The sequence below is a fragment of the Macrobrachium nipponense genome, chromosome 9 (genome assembly GCF_015104395.2).
Source record: "Macrobrachium nipponense isolate FS-2020 chromosome 9, ASM1510439v2, whole genome shotgun sequence".
In the NCBI taxonomy this organism is placed as follows: domain Eukaryota; kingdom Metazoa; phylum Arthropoda; class Malacostraca; order Decapoda; family Palaemonidae; genus Macrobrachium; species Macrobrachium nipponense.
In genome coordinates, this window is record NC_061110.1 from 7,166,090 (window position 1) to 7,181,089 (window position 15,000).

The following is a 15,000-nucleotide window of genomic DNA, read 5'->3' on the forward strand; positions in this document are numbered from 1 at the left end:
AACTAATCTGTATTTTCAGCAATTTCAACAAAAGTATGAATTTCATAAAATCAACTGTATTCTTAAAATATAAGTAAAAAAAAAATCATGAAAACTAAATTCTCACAAATTTTTTAGTCTATTCAACAAGTTCGTTCTACTGTTTAACTAATCTGTATTTTCAGTAATTTCAGCAAAAGTATAACTTTCATGAAATCAACTGTATTCTTATCTTAAAATAAGTAAAAAGAATTATTTTCATGTAAATTATATCCTCACAAATTTTTGAGTGCTCTGTAGAAAGTCAACTAAATAATAATTTCCATTAAATGAACTGTATTAAAAAAACTTTTTACTATTTGACTAATCTGTATTTTCAGTAATTTCAACAAAAGTATGACTGTCATGAAATTAACTGTGTTCGAATATTTTCCTGGGTTGTTTGTCAACTTTACCTGTTTGTGAGATCTATGATGCTGTGTCCATTAAGCCAACGCTAATACGTATACAGCAAAACATTTACAATTGATTAAACATTAATGAGCCAATCAGAACCTTTGTTATTTAATTATCTAAGAGTATTTTTCTTATCTGACTCCTTTTGGAGACTTGATCATTACCTGTAAGGAACATAAACCGCATCCTGTTAAATCAAAGTATTAGAAAATTAACCAAAAACCTGTCTGCAAATTTTAACTCATTCTATTTGTTTGTGAATTCACATGGAAGCTCGACTGTGATCTGTACAAACATAATAGTACACCCTGTTATATCATACCTTTGTTTGTGGGGATTGTTCATTGTGAGACGGTGTGGTGTTCAAAAGTGCCCTGAGAGTTATTCCTTAGTCAAAATCCTTTATTTTGTCTGTGGATGACAAGAAAACAAAGAGGTTTCATGCGTGTTTTTATCTTCGTGTCCTGTTGCTTATAGCATGACATTGCTATGGATAGTTGCTTCTTGTACGTGTAATATTTATTCTTTTGGCAAGATGAAAGGGACTTTGTTCTATGTTTAAAACTTAAAGTTAATCTTGTTGTCGAGGTAGTTGCTGTAAACAGTTGCTGTACAATTAAATTTGGATTGAAATCTAAAAATTTACGCCAAACGCCAAGCTCTGGGACCTACGAGCTCATTCTGGGAAATTGAGCCCTAAAGAGGTTTGAAAGGTGTAACAGGAGGAAAACCTCGCCGTTGCATTGGAAAACAATTGTTAGGAGAGAGTGAAGAGTGGGATGGAAGAAAGGAAATACGAACGGAGGTATAGTAAAAGGAATGAAAAGCGCTGCAGCTACGAAACACCTTAAGTAACGCGTACAGCGCACGGCGCGAGGTGCACTGACGGCAGTACCTCTCTACGGTGCTATACAATTCAGTCAGTTCATCTAACAATGAAAGAGATGTGAAAACCTGTAAACAATTAAGATGAAGTTAAAGGCATATCTGTTTATAAACAGTAGTGAGTCAGCAGTTATATACAAAAAATATTTTTAACTGATGGGTCCCACCATATGGGCCACAAAGGGTCCCACCAGATGGGCTACAAAAAGGCCTGAGAGAAGGGCCACCAAAAATTACATTAAAGGATAATGAAAATGAACACCATAATATTCTTTGGAAGCTTGAATTTCAAGTCAGTGGTCCCTCTGGTGGGCTTGTTCAATATGAATAGGGTTCACCTTTTGAATAATAATAATAATAATAATAATAATAATAATAATAATAATAATAATAATAATAATGACAAACAGAACAGAGGAATGGCACAACAAATCAATGCACGGACAATACATGAGACAGACTAAAGAACTAGCCAGCGATGACACATGGCAATGGTTACAGAGGGGAGAGCTTAAGAAGGAAACTGAAGGAATGATAACAGCGGCACAAGATCAGGCCCTAAGAACCAGATATATCCAAAGAACGATAGATGGAAATAACATCTCTCCCATATAGGGAAGTGCAATACGAAAAATGAGACCATAAACCACATAGCAAGCGAATGTCCGGCACTTGCACAGAACCAGTACAAAAAGAGGCATGATTCAGTAGCAAAAGCGCTACACTGGAGCCTGTGCAAGAAACATCAGCTACCTTGCAGTAATAAGTGGTACGAGCACCAACCTGAAGGAGTGATAGAAAACGATCAGGCAAAGATCCTCTGGGACTATGGTATCAGGACAGATAGGGCGATACGTGCTAACAACCAGACGTGACGTTGATTGACAAAATCAAGAAGAAAGTATCACTCATTGATGTCGCAATACCATGGGACACCAGAGTTGAAGAGAAAGAAAAGGGAAAAAAAAGGATGGAAAAGTATCAAGACCTGAAAAATTCGAAACTAAGAAGGATATGGGATATGCCAGTGGAAATTGTACCCATAATCATAGGAACACTAGGCCACGATCCCAAGATCCCTGAAAAAGAATCTGGAAAAACTAGAGGCTGAGGTAGCTCCAGGACTCATGCAAAAGAGTGTGATCCTAGAAACGGCACATAGTAAGAAGAGTGATGGACTCCTAAGGAGGCAGGATGCAACCATGAACCCCACACTATAAATACCACCCAGTCGAATTGGAGGACTTTGATAAAGCAAAAAAATAAAATAAAATAAAAAAATAAAAAATAATAATAATAATGTTCTAAGGGGTCCACAATAATAAAAATGTTAAAAGTTCGTGAATAATTTATAAGTACTTTTTACTTTTGAACACTTCCCTGGGTTCATCTTTTTGGACTGAAGTGAACCCAGGGACTTTTAACATTTTCATTATTGTGGAACATTGTTATATACTACCGTGATAGAGAGTTTTTCCCAAATAATAATAATAATAATAATAATAATAATAATAATAATAATAATAATAATAATAATAATAATAATAATAATAATAATAATAATAATAATAATAATAATAATAATACTTAACAGTATTATTATTATTAAAAAGTATATAAAAATAATGAGAGGCTAATATCAAAAGTCATATTCACCTGTAGAAAAGGATCCATATAATTATTTTGTGGAAAAAAGCATTCCATTCAACTCGGGAACTTAATATTGTGTGGAATAAATTTCAATTTATTCAGGGAATAAATTGTAAGTTTTTGGAATAAATTCCTTTGTTAAGGACGCGCAAACGGGAGGAGAATTTTTTTTTATTCAATCCTTAAAACCTAACAAAATTATTTTATGGAAAGGAAAACCTAGCAGTTTCGGGAATAAATTTAATGGAAAAAAATGGATTTCCATAAGTAAGACATCCTATGATGATAAAACCTACAGCAGTTTAAAAAAAATAAATTTCATCATGATATTGGAAAATTATCTCAGAATTTTTAAAGACTAAATTTTAGGGAATTATAAAAAGTTATCCAATTTCATCCAACGAATTTATTTGAGGAATAAATTCCATTTGACTGTACTGAAAACCTTAAAAATTTATGGAATACATTTCTTGATTCCCGGGTAGGCCTTAGGATTATTGGAATCAATTCTATTTTGTCCTTATATTAATTAAATCAAATAAAAAATAAATAAGTATATCAATAAATGCATAAATATAGAATTTAAACCAAACTTATCACAGTAGTTCTGGCGAAAGTGTGTACTACGCAACAAGAGAGAGAGAGAGAAAGAGAGAGAGAGAGAGAGAGAGAAGATAGAGGAGAGAGAGAGAGAGAGAGAGAGAGAGAGAGAGAGAGAGATAAGAAAAAAAGCTCGCGCGCACAGACACACCAGAAAAATAAACAATAGCGTGACAATCATCGCCAGGCTAATCTTCGTATAACTGTCTACAGGTCGCTCTGTTTGTAGTCTGCCGTAGAAATCCAGTCTAGATACGCATAAAAAAAGAGAGAGAGAGAGACTAAACTATGGATTAAGGCGCCTATAACGTGATTCGTTTCCTCTAAAACCACGTAATTTACGATTTTCATTTTTTTCCCCTTTCACAGTATTTATTTTTTTGTTCTGGTTGTATAATAACTTGATCACGCTTGTGTCTCGGACACGCTAAGTCTTTCCAAGGCTTCTGGGGAAATCTCTTCGTGGGCAATTGCTCGCTGACTGTTTGTCTAGGCCAAAGGACAGGCGCTGGGACCTACGAATCCATTCGGCGCTGAAAGAGAGAGTGGCACCTATAGTAGATTCACATCAGCCGTGCATTTCATGTCTAGGCCAGTCCCTTACGACGCTACTGATTGCCTGCTGATAGCCAATGACAGGGCTGGAAACTCTCAGTCTCTCTCTCATAGGCAGGATGTATGTTCCAATTCTCCCGAGGGATGCTTTTGAAAGACGTATCCCTCAGGAGAGGTGGAATATACATCTTGCCTATGTGAACTCTTGAGAGAGACAGTTTCCAGCCCCCGTGATTGGCTTATCAACAACCAATCAGGAGCGTCGTAAGTGACTGGTCTAGACTTAAGATGCACCGGTAATGTGAATCTACTGTAGAAGGTCTGACAGGCGTAACAGAGGAACCTCGCAGTTGCACTATGAAGCAATTGTTAGAGAGGGATAGGAAAAGTCAGATGGAAGAAAGAGAATATGATTGCACTATGTGCAAATAATATATTACGTAACTATAAAGAAGCAGGAACAATTCACAACGAAACTATGGGACCCCACAAATGCTTCTCTCAACCAGTCACGAATGCCATTAGCCAAAACCACTTACATAACTGACAATGGCTTAAATGCGCAGATAATGGAACAATTATAAATCTTAGGAAGAGGCTGCTGTTTTCGCTGGTGAATCTTAGGCAGTTCTTGGAATGGAATGGAATGGAATAGAGAGCTTAGGCCGGAGTTTCTAATGTATAATGTCCTACGGTAACTTTACACCGAAATTCATTCTCTATATGCAATTTGTCTCTGTCTGTTCATTGTTTCAAAGTGATTCAAACACGTGCATATAACCAACAAAAAAATTCGATATACATAATACATATATATATAATATATATATATAATAAATATATATATATAGATATATATATATATATATAGTCAGATTATATATATATATATATATATATATATATATTATATATATCACATATATATATTATATATATCACTGGTAAAAAATTTTCTGTTACAAACAGAATTCCAACCTAATAAAGGAGCCCATGTTTATTTCCTTTTTTATGGGTTCTTTTATGGACCTAAGATCTTATATATATATATATATATATATCTATATATATATATATATATATATTTTTATAATATATATATATATATATATATATTATATATATAATATATATATATATATATATATATATATGGCAAAGAGGAAACTAAAAGTCAAAAGGATCAAAGAATTCTCAAAATCATTTGTGGGTTTTCTTTCTTTTTTTTTCCATTTACGGTTACAGGATAAATCTGCTGTCTTGGCGAATAAAACAACAAATTTTTAATTTCTGCCTGTTAAAGTAAGTAGCCTTCAAGATTCAAGCAAAACAAAAGCAGGGTGAAGGGCAGAAGCTCCGAAAGTAGAAGGAATAAATCAATAAATGGCGGGAAAACGTAAACCCAAGAGTAGCATTCCACAAATGTTTCGGTAGACACGAAGCCTCCTTGCCCTCACTCTACCAAGCAAATGATTCTGGTAATGTTTCTCAAGCACGCACTATAACTATCAATATCGCTAGCCTGACGATAAATCTTTTAACAACAATTTTTGCCGAAATTGGATTTTGCTTTTGCGTGACGCTTGTTGAGGTTTGGTAATGATTTCTGTAACGCCTCGGGGAATTCGTAGAGTGACATGTAGTCTGCAATATACGTAGTGCCTCTGGTCAGTAACTCTACGAAGAATGGCACGTTCACGAGGTCTGTAAGGTGGTATGGTCCTGTTCAGCGTCTGTGAGGTGGCGAGGCCCCGTTCAGAGGGTCTGCGAGCTGGAACAGCATCGTTCAGTCTATCTGAGGTAGAATGGACTCGTTCAGTGGCTCAATGAGCTGGAAGGTCCCCCTTTAAATTGTTACTATGAAGTATGTAAGGTTAATGGTCACGTCCAGTAGGTCTGCGAGAAAAAAAAAAAAATATATATATATATATATATATATATATATATATATATATATTTATATATATATATATATATATATATATATATATATATATATATATATATATTACATGTAAGTGAACAATCCATGAGAAAGAGAGAGAGAGAGAGAGAGAGAGAGAGAGAGAGAGAGTCTCCGAAATAAATATGTGCAAGCATAGTCCATCATCGAAAGCTATTCAGATCAGTTCTCCTCGGCTTTAATTCCGTATTATATCCAGTTATATATGAGAGCATCAGCGAGGAATATTATTTTCCCGGGAGAAATTCAACTTTGTAGAATTTCCGCTAAATAAGGAACAGAAGACAATCGTATCTCAAAACACAGGCTCAAATGACAGTGATTTAGTTCAATCCAGAAACGCTATTTCGTGACCGGGAGAATCGCTGAATTTGAGACTGTCTAGCGTAAACACAAGTCGCACCAAATTCATGGAAAAGTTTTACATTATAAAAAAATATTTACGTTTTATGATTTTCTCTCTCATCAACTCGTTTAATTCCAACTTTTGTAGATCGTCAGTTTTAGTTATTTCAGCATTTCCGCGTGATTACGTGCGATATATCAACTATTTACCTTGTCCAGAGTCGATTGAAGGCAAAATGCTAGCAAAGAGATTTGTAATCGAGTATCTTTTTTGTGAAAGAAATCATTATAATATCTGTTTTTGCTTTTGCCCTAACACTCGCTTCGTAATTTTTCATTGCTTTTGCTTTTCGTCGATACTGGCTTCAGTCATGAGTAATATGATTTGCAGTCTTTAAAGGTATTAGAAAATTTACTTTTAAATAGATAAATAGATCAATGTGGCATCGGTCTACTAATTATTTTAAGTCAAATTGTATCCTCGGATGTGTTCCTAGTCCCTTCGACCCCCAGCTGCAACCCTTTTCATTCCTTTTACTGTACCTCCGCTCGGATTATCTTTCTTCCATCTTGCTAACCACCCTCTCCTGACAATTATTTCATAGTGGAATACTTTGAGAATTTCCTCCAGTTACACTTTTCAACTCTCTCTGCTCTCAATTTCCCTTATATATGCATATATATATATATATATATATATATATATATATATATATATATATATAATATATATATATATTATATATGATTAATTTATGGAGACGTTTCGTGCCCCAAGGACATTGGCTCATCATCAGCCTGGAATTAAAATTGTAATTGTTTAAAAAACATTAAATTAAATAAAAAACTAAAAAATATAAAACATGAATTGACAGAGAAATAGAACTTATGAATACTAAAATAACTTCATATCAGTTCAAGAAGAAGAACAGAATGACTAGAAATGTCTCAATAATTTAATCATGTGAACCTTTGTCTTGCTGGAACCCCTGTTGGAATTTGACAGCTGTCTGCCAGCCGTCATTATATATATATATATACTATACATGCATATATATATATATATACATACACACACACACACACACACACCCACACACATATATATATTTATATATATTATATATATATATATATGTGTGTGTGTGTGTGTGTGTGAATAACGTGATCACGAGGTATATAAAACGTGATGCTATGTATAAATAAAGGTAATGCCACAGAGGAAAATTGAAAGTCGAGAAAGCCAAGAACTTTCGTCTAACACGACCCTTTACTTAGGCACAATTTCCCTTCGTGGCCTTACCTTTATATATATATATATATATATATATATATATATATATATATATATATATATAAATATATATATATATATATATATATATGTATATATATATATATATATATATATATATATATATATAGATGAGACGAATGAGCAGCGTTTGAAACTTATGCTTTCCTCAATGGACACCAATTTCCGCAAACTAAAACTCATTCTTGAGACGTTTGATGTCCTATCAAGATGAGTATGAGTTCACTTCCTTCTCTCTGTGGGGAGAGGAAGTTCTTGTAAGACTATTTCGAGACCCCACAAAGAAGCTCTTTTACTGAAAGAATGCTACTTGAAATCTTATAACTTAAACTCAGGATTTGTGTAGTAAACTCCAACCATCATGAATTTAAACGCTGTAAAGATGGAGTGCACTAAAGCTTGTTGCTCTGTTCACAAGAAGCTTAAACATCGTGTGTTTGGGATGTGAATGTTCGTGACGGATGAGCACCTGCGCTGGGTATGAGATCGACCAGGTGATTTGGAAACAGAAAACCTGGAAGTGATTTGTCACCGGAAGAATGATTCACCTTCTATTTTTCACTGAATTCAGGTCATGAGACAGATAAATGCCAGAAAATAAATTAGATAGATTTTTAATCATGCAGTGCTTAATAAATTCCACCTATGACTCAAGATTCCTAATGTGAGGTAACAAAATAATCAAGTTCAATGAAAAAAAAGTTTTATGTACATATTACAAATCCTAAAAATATCCCATAGCTTTAGTTTTACAAATCAAAATATGAACTTGTATAAAAAATATAAAATATTACACAATTAAAAATATAGTTAGCTATATTTTATGCCAGACCTAAATAAAATTCTATGGGGTTTGTTTTATAAATTAGTTAGTTATATTTGATGCCAGGCTACCCAAAAATTTTATAGCCTTGGTTCTATAAAGTAGTTGGTTATATTTTATGCCAAAGTACCAAAAAAATTCTATGGCCTTACTTTTACAAATGAGTTAACTATATTTTATCTCAGGTCTAAAAACAATTCTATGGTCTTAACTTTACAATCTGGCAGACCTTATAAAACCCAAACTCTGTGGTCTTCGCTTTACAATTTAGTTAACTATACTTTGTGGCTGACCTAAACGAAATTATATCCTGAACTATATAAATTAGTTAACTATATCATATATCAGATTCAGAAAAAAATACTGCCGTTGGAAATTACTGAGCCGACAGATTTTACAACCAAAAAGCGAAGGCGAATTCGCTTCGGTTCCTGTAAAGAAATGATTTAATGAGAGAGAAAAAAAACCCTTCCACAAAAAAAAAACTATTTATTACCCGAATGCAATTTTTTAAAAAAATGCAGATGGGAATTGCAGAGCCGACAAATTTTACAACCAAAAACCGTAGACGAATTCACTTCGGTTCCTTTAAAGAAATGATTTAATGAGAGAAAAAAAACCTTTCCACAAAAAAAACTATTTATTACCCGAATGCAATTTGAAAAAAAAATGCAGATGGGAATTGCAGAGCCGACAAATTTTACAACCAAAAACCGTAAACGGAAATTCACTTCGTTCCTTTAAAGAAATGATTTTAATGAGAGAAAAAAAAATAAAAAACCTTACCACGAAAAAAAAATTATTACCGACTGCAATTTGGATCAGAGACGAGGCAGCGAAACGCCTCAATTAACGAGGTCAATTTCGAGAGAAAGGCAGCAGAGTAATAATGACCGCCGGGGCTTAATCAGGGGGCGTAAACTGAGCTATGAATAGAAGCCATAAAAGGGGCAAAAAATAATCCAACTTTATGGCGTCCTGAAGGAAAAATGATCCGGTGATGAAAGTCATGACCAGAGAAAGGGAAATGAAAAACGTGAACCAAGCTCAATCTATAGATAAAAAAAAAGAAAAAGGAAATTAAAATTGGATTGATGATCAAAAGAAAAATGCAAGAAAATAATGGATTATTATTATTATTATTATTATTATTATTATTATTATTATTATTATTATTATTATTATTATTATTATTATTATTATTATTCCATTCCAAAGAATATGGTGCTCATTAATTGGAGAGGACGTTACAAAAGAAATATTATTATTATTATTATTATTTTTTTTTTTTTTGCTCTATCACAGTCCTCCAATTCGACTGGGTGTATTTATAGTGTGGGGTTCATGTTGAATCCTGCCTCCTTAGGCGAGTCCATCACTTTTCTTACTATGTGCGCCGTTTCTAGGATCACACTCTCGCATGAGTCCTGGAGCTACTTTAGCCTCTAGTTTTTCTAGATTCCTTTTCAGGGATCTTGGGATCGTGCCTAGTGTTCCTATGATTATGGGTACGATTTCCACTGGCATATCCCATATCCTTCTATTTCTATTTTCAGATCTTGATACTTATCCGTTTTTTTTGCCCCTCTCTTTCTCTTCAACTCTGGTGTCCCATGGTACTACGACATCAATGAGTGATACTTTCTTCTTGATTTTGTCAATCAACGTCACGTCTGGTCTATTTGCACGTATCACCCTTTACTTAGGCACAATTTCCCTTCGTGGCCTTACCTTTAATATATATATATATATATATATATATATATATATATCTAGTATATATATTTATTTATATATAAATATATATATATATATATATATATATATATATATTTATTTATATATATATATATATATTATATATATATATATAATATATATATATATATATATAGATGAGACGAATGGAGCAGCGTTTGAAACTTATGCTTTCCTCAATGGGACACCAATTTTCCGCAAACTAAAAACTCATTCTTGAGACGTTTGATGTCCTATCAAGATGTAGTATGAGTTCACTTCCTTCTCTCTGTGGGAGAGGAAGTTCTTGTAAGACTATTTCGAGACCCACAAGAAGCTCTTACTGAAAAGAATGCTACTTGAAATCTTATAACTTAAACTCCCAGGATTTTGTGTAGTAAACTCCAACCATCATGAAATTTAACGCTGTAAAGATGGAGTGCACTAAAGCTTGTTGCTCTGTTCACAGAAGTAACTTAAACATCGTGTGTTTGGGATGATGAATGTTCGTGACGGATGGAGCACCTGCGCTGGGTATGAAAAGATCGACCAGGTGATTTGGAAACAGAAAAAACCTGGAAGTGATTTGTCACCGGAGGAATGATTCACCTCTATTTTTCACTGAATTCAGGTCATGAGACAGATAAATTCCAGAAAATAAATCAGATAAAGTTTTAATCATGCATTGCTTAATAAATTCCACCTGTGACTCAAGATTCCTAATGTGAGGTAACAAAATAATCAAGTTCAATGAAAAAAAAAAGTTTTATGTACATATTACAAATCCTAAAAAATATCCCATAGTTTTAGTTTTACAAATCAAATATGAACTTGTATGAAAAATATAAAAATATTACACAAAATAAAAATATAGTTAGCTATATTTTAATCCAGACCTAAATAAAATTAATTTATGGGGTTTGTTTTATAAATTAGTTAGTTATATTTTGATGCCAGGCTACCCTAAAAATTTTATAGCTTGGTTTCTATAAAGTAGTTGCTTATATTTTATGCCAAAGTACCAAAAAATCTATGGCCTTACTTTTACAAATGAGTTAACCATATTTTATCTCAGGTCTAAAACAATTCTAGGGTCTTAACTTTACAATCTGGCAGACCTTATAAAACCCAAACTCTGTGGTCTTCGCTTTACAATTTAGCTAATCTATACTTTATGGCTAACCTAAACGAAATTATATCCTGAACTATAAATATTAGTTAACTATATCATATATCAGATTCAGAAAAAAATACTGCCGTTGGAAATTACTGAGCCGACAGATTTTACAACCAAAAAGCGAAGGCGAATTCACTTCGGTTCCTGTAAAGAAATGATTTAATGAGAGAGAAAAAAACCCTTCCACACAAAAAAAAAAACTATTTTATTACCCGCGAATTCAATTTAAAAAAAAATGCAGATGGGAATTGCAGAGCCGACAAATTTACAACCAAAACCGTAGACGAATTCACTTCGGTTCCTTTCCAAAGAAATGATTTAATGAGAGAAAAAAAAACTCCTTTCACAAAAAAAAAACTATTTATTACCCGAATGCAATTTGAAAAAAAAATGCAGATGGGAATTGCAGAGCCGACAAATTTTACAACCAAAAACCGTAAACGAATTCTCTTCGGTTCCTTTAAAGAAATGATTTAATGAGAGAATAAAAAAAACCTTACCACGAAAAAAAAAAATTATTACCCGACTGCAATTTGGATCAGAGACGAGGCAGCGAAACGCCTCAATTAACGAGGTCAATTTCGAGAGAAAGGCAGCAGAGTAATAATGACCGCCGGGGCTTAATCAGGGGGCGTAAACTGAGCTATGAATAGAAGCCATAAAAGGGGCAAAAATAGTCCAACTTTATGGCGTCCTGAAGGAAAAATGATCCGGTGATGAAAGTCATGACCAGAGAAAGGGAAATGAAAAAACGTGAACCAGCTCAATCTATAGATAAAAAAAGAAAAAGGAAATTAAAAGGATTGATGATCAAAAGAAAAATGCAAGAAATAATGGATTATTATTATTATTATTATTATTATTATTATTATTATTATTATTATTATTATTATTATTATTATTATTATTATTCCAAAGAATATGGTGCTCATTAATTGGAGAGAAGTTACAAAAGATATTATTATTATTATTATTATTTTTTTTTTGCTCTATCACAGTCCTCCAATTCGACTGGGTGGTATTTATAGTGTGGGGTTCATGGTTGCATCCTGCCTCCTTAGGAGTCCATCACTTTTCTTACTATGTGCGCCGTTTCTAGGATCACACTCTTCTGCATGAGTCCTGGAGCTACTTTAGCCTCTAGTTTTTCTAGATTCCTTTTCAGGGATCTTGGGATCGTGCCTAGTGTTCCTATGATTATGGGTACGATTTCCACTGGCATTTCCCATATCCTTCTTATTTCTATTTTCAGATCTTGATACTTATCCATTTTTTCCCTCTCTTTCTCTTCAACTCTGGTGTCCCATGGTACTGCGACATCAATGAGTGATACTTTCTTCTTGATTTTGTCAATCAACGTCACGTCTGGTCTATTTGCACGTATCACCCTATCTGTTCTGATACCATAGTCCCAGAGGATCTTTGCCTGATCGTTTTCTATCACTCCCTCAGGTTGGTGTTCGTACCACTTATTACTGCAAGGTAGATATTTTCTTGCACAGGCTCCAGTGGAGGGCTTTTGCCACTGAATCATGCCTCTTTTTGTACTGGTTCTGTGGCAAGTGCCGGGCATTCGCTTGCTATGTGGTTTATGGTTTCATTTTTCGTATTGCACTTCCTACATATGGGAGAGATGTTATTTCCGTCTATCGTTCTTTGAACATATCTGGTTCTTAGGGCCTGATCTTGTGCCACTGTTATCATTCCTTCAGTTTACTTCTTTAGCTCTCCCCTCTGTAGCCATTGCCACGTATCATCGCTGGCTAGTTCTTTAGTCTGTCTCATGTATTGTCCGTGCATTGGTTTGTTGTGCCAGTCCTCTGTTCTGTTTGTCATTCTCCTGTCTCTGTATATTTTTCTGGGTCTTCGTCTACTTTATTAGTCCTTCCCATGCACTCTTTAGCCACTCGTCTTCACTGGTTTTCAGATATTGCCCCAGTGCTCTGTTCTCGATGTTTGGACACAGTCCTCTATACTTAGTAGTCCTCTCCCTCCTTCCTTTCGTGTTATGTATAGTCTGTCCTTATTTGCTCTTGGGTGTAGTGCTTTGTGTATTGTCATATGTTTCCTGGTTTTTCTGATCTATGCTGCGGAGTTCGTCTTCGTCCATTCCACTATTCCTGCACTGTATCTGATTACTGGCACTGCCCATGTGTTACGCTTTTATCATATTTCCTTCCGGCGTTGAGTTTTTGACTTGAGTATCGCCTTGAGTCTCTGCATATATTCTTTCCTGATCGTGTTCCTTTATTCTCTTGATGTTTCATATCCCCTCCAATTCCATTATTCCCAGGTATTTGTATCCAGTCTCATCTAGTGTTTGATGTTGCTTCCATCTGGTAGCTTTATCCCTTCAGTTCTTGTTACTTGCCCTTTTGTATTATTATTATTATTATATTATTATTATTATTATTATTATTAATTATTATTGATTATTATATTCCAAAGAATATGGTGTTCATTAATTGGAAAGAAGTTGCAAAAGATATTATTATTATTATTATTATTTACTATAATACTGTTTATACTGATCATTTACTACCAGAATCGGAGGACGCGCGACCTTATTATGAAGAATAACCCCTCTACACAGGTATGAGACCCCCTGAAGCAGAGGCATGTGGTGTACCAGTATGCATGCCCGGTCCGCGAATGCAGCGGCGCCTACGATGGTATGACTACTATGCGCCTGTCGAAGATACTCTCATGCCACGCCCAAGAGGGGGGCTATCAAGCATCACGCCCGCAATCACGCCCGCACCAGACATCAAGAGGCCATCTCCCGGGATGTCATCATCCAAAAATACGAAGATCATCGGGAGGCCCCTGATGCCCGTCGGTTACGCCTGCTGGAGGCGCTTCTCATCCAGCAAGTAAAACCAACGCTAAATACGACGCAGGAAGAATTTCTCCTCCCTACAAGTATGAGAAGACCTGCCACCAACAGTGACATCACCGATCACGACAACTCCACGGAAGACAACGCCCCCCGAACGAGATACTCCGGCAGCCAACTAAAATCAAATTAGCAGTGACGTCCCGCAGCGTAGGGCAACTCCCATTAACGTAACCGCGCCGTTCAGGAGATCTAGACGGCTGCAGGACCTACAGCATCGCAACCATCAACTCGGAAAGTGTGGCTTGAGATCTGGCTCAAGCCACCAATGAGAAAACAAGAAGACTACCGCCACCAGCCAATAGGAGATCAGCATGGGCAGACCCCCTGCTGTCGACTCCAGATATAGGAGGACGGACACCACACCAAGATAAGTCCACCCTCAGCTTCCCAGCCCGATGATGCTGGCAGCACCAGACGAAAGCTCGCTTGCTTCAAGAAAGAGAGAGAGAAAGAGAGAGAGAGAGAGAGAGAGAGAGAATCGTTAACGACTTTGATGATTATGGTATCGTAGTTTTCTGTAAAATTCAAATACATACACCAACTTACGACTCTGTATTTGATCATGACCTCTATAGGCGCTCTACTAGCCTGTTTAAGTAGCACGGAAAAAGCCGCT

At 35.0% G+C, this 15,000-nt stretch overlaps 1 protein-coding gene and 1 long non-coding RNA gene across 3 annotated transcripts in view; one reads left to right on the forward strand and one right to left on the reverse strand.

Annotated features, from left to right (window-relative positions):
- Positions 1-15,000, forward strand: part of LOC135217877 (uncharacterized) — a 106,488-nt gene that overhangs the window by 46,541 nt on the left and 44,947 nt on the right. The gene's annotated exons all lie outside the window — the stretch shown is intronic.
- LOC135217878 (uncharacterized) overlaps positions 1-15,000 on the reverse strand; it is a 22,403-nt gene that overhangs the window by 1,800 nt on the left and 5,603 nt on the right. The window contains exon 2 of the long non-coding RNA XR_010315219.1: positions 758-846. This is a non-coding gene — a long non-coding RNA (uncharacterized LOC135217878). The remainder of the gene's footprint in view (positions 1-757; positions 847-15,000) is intronic.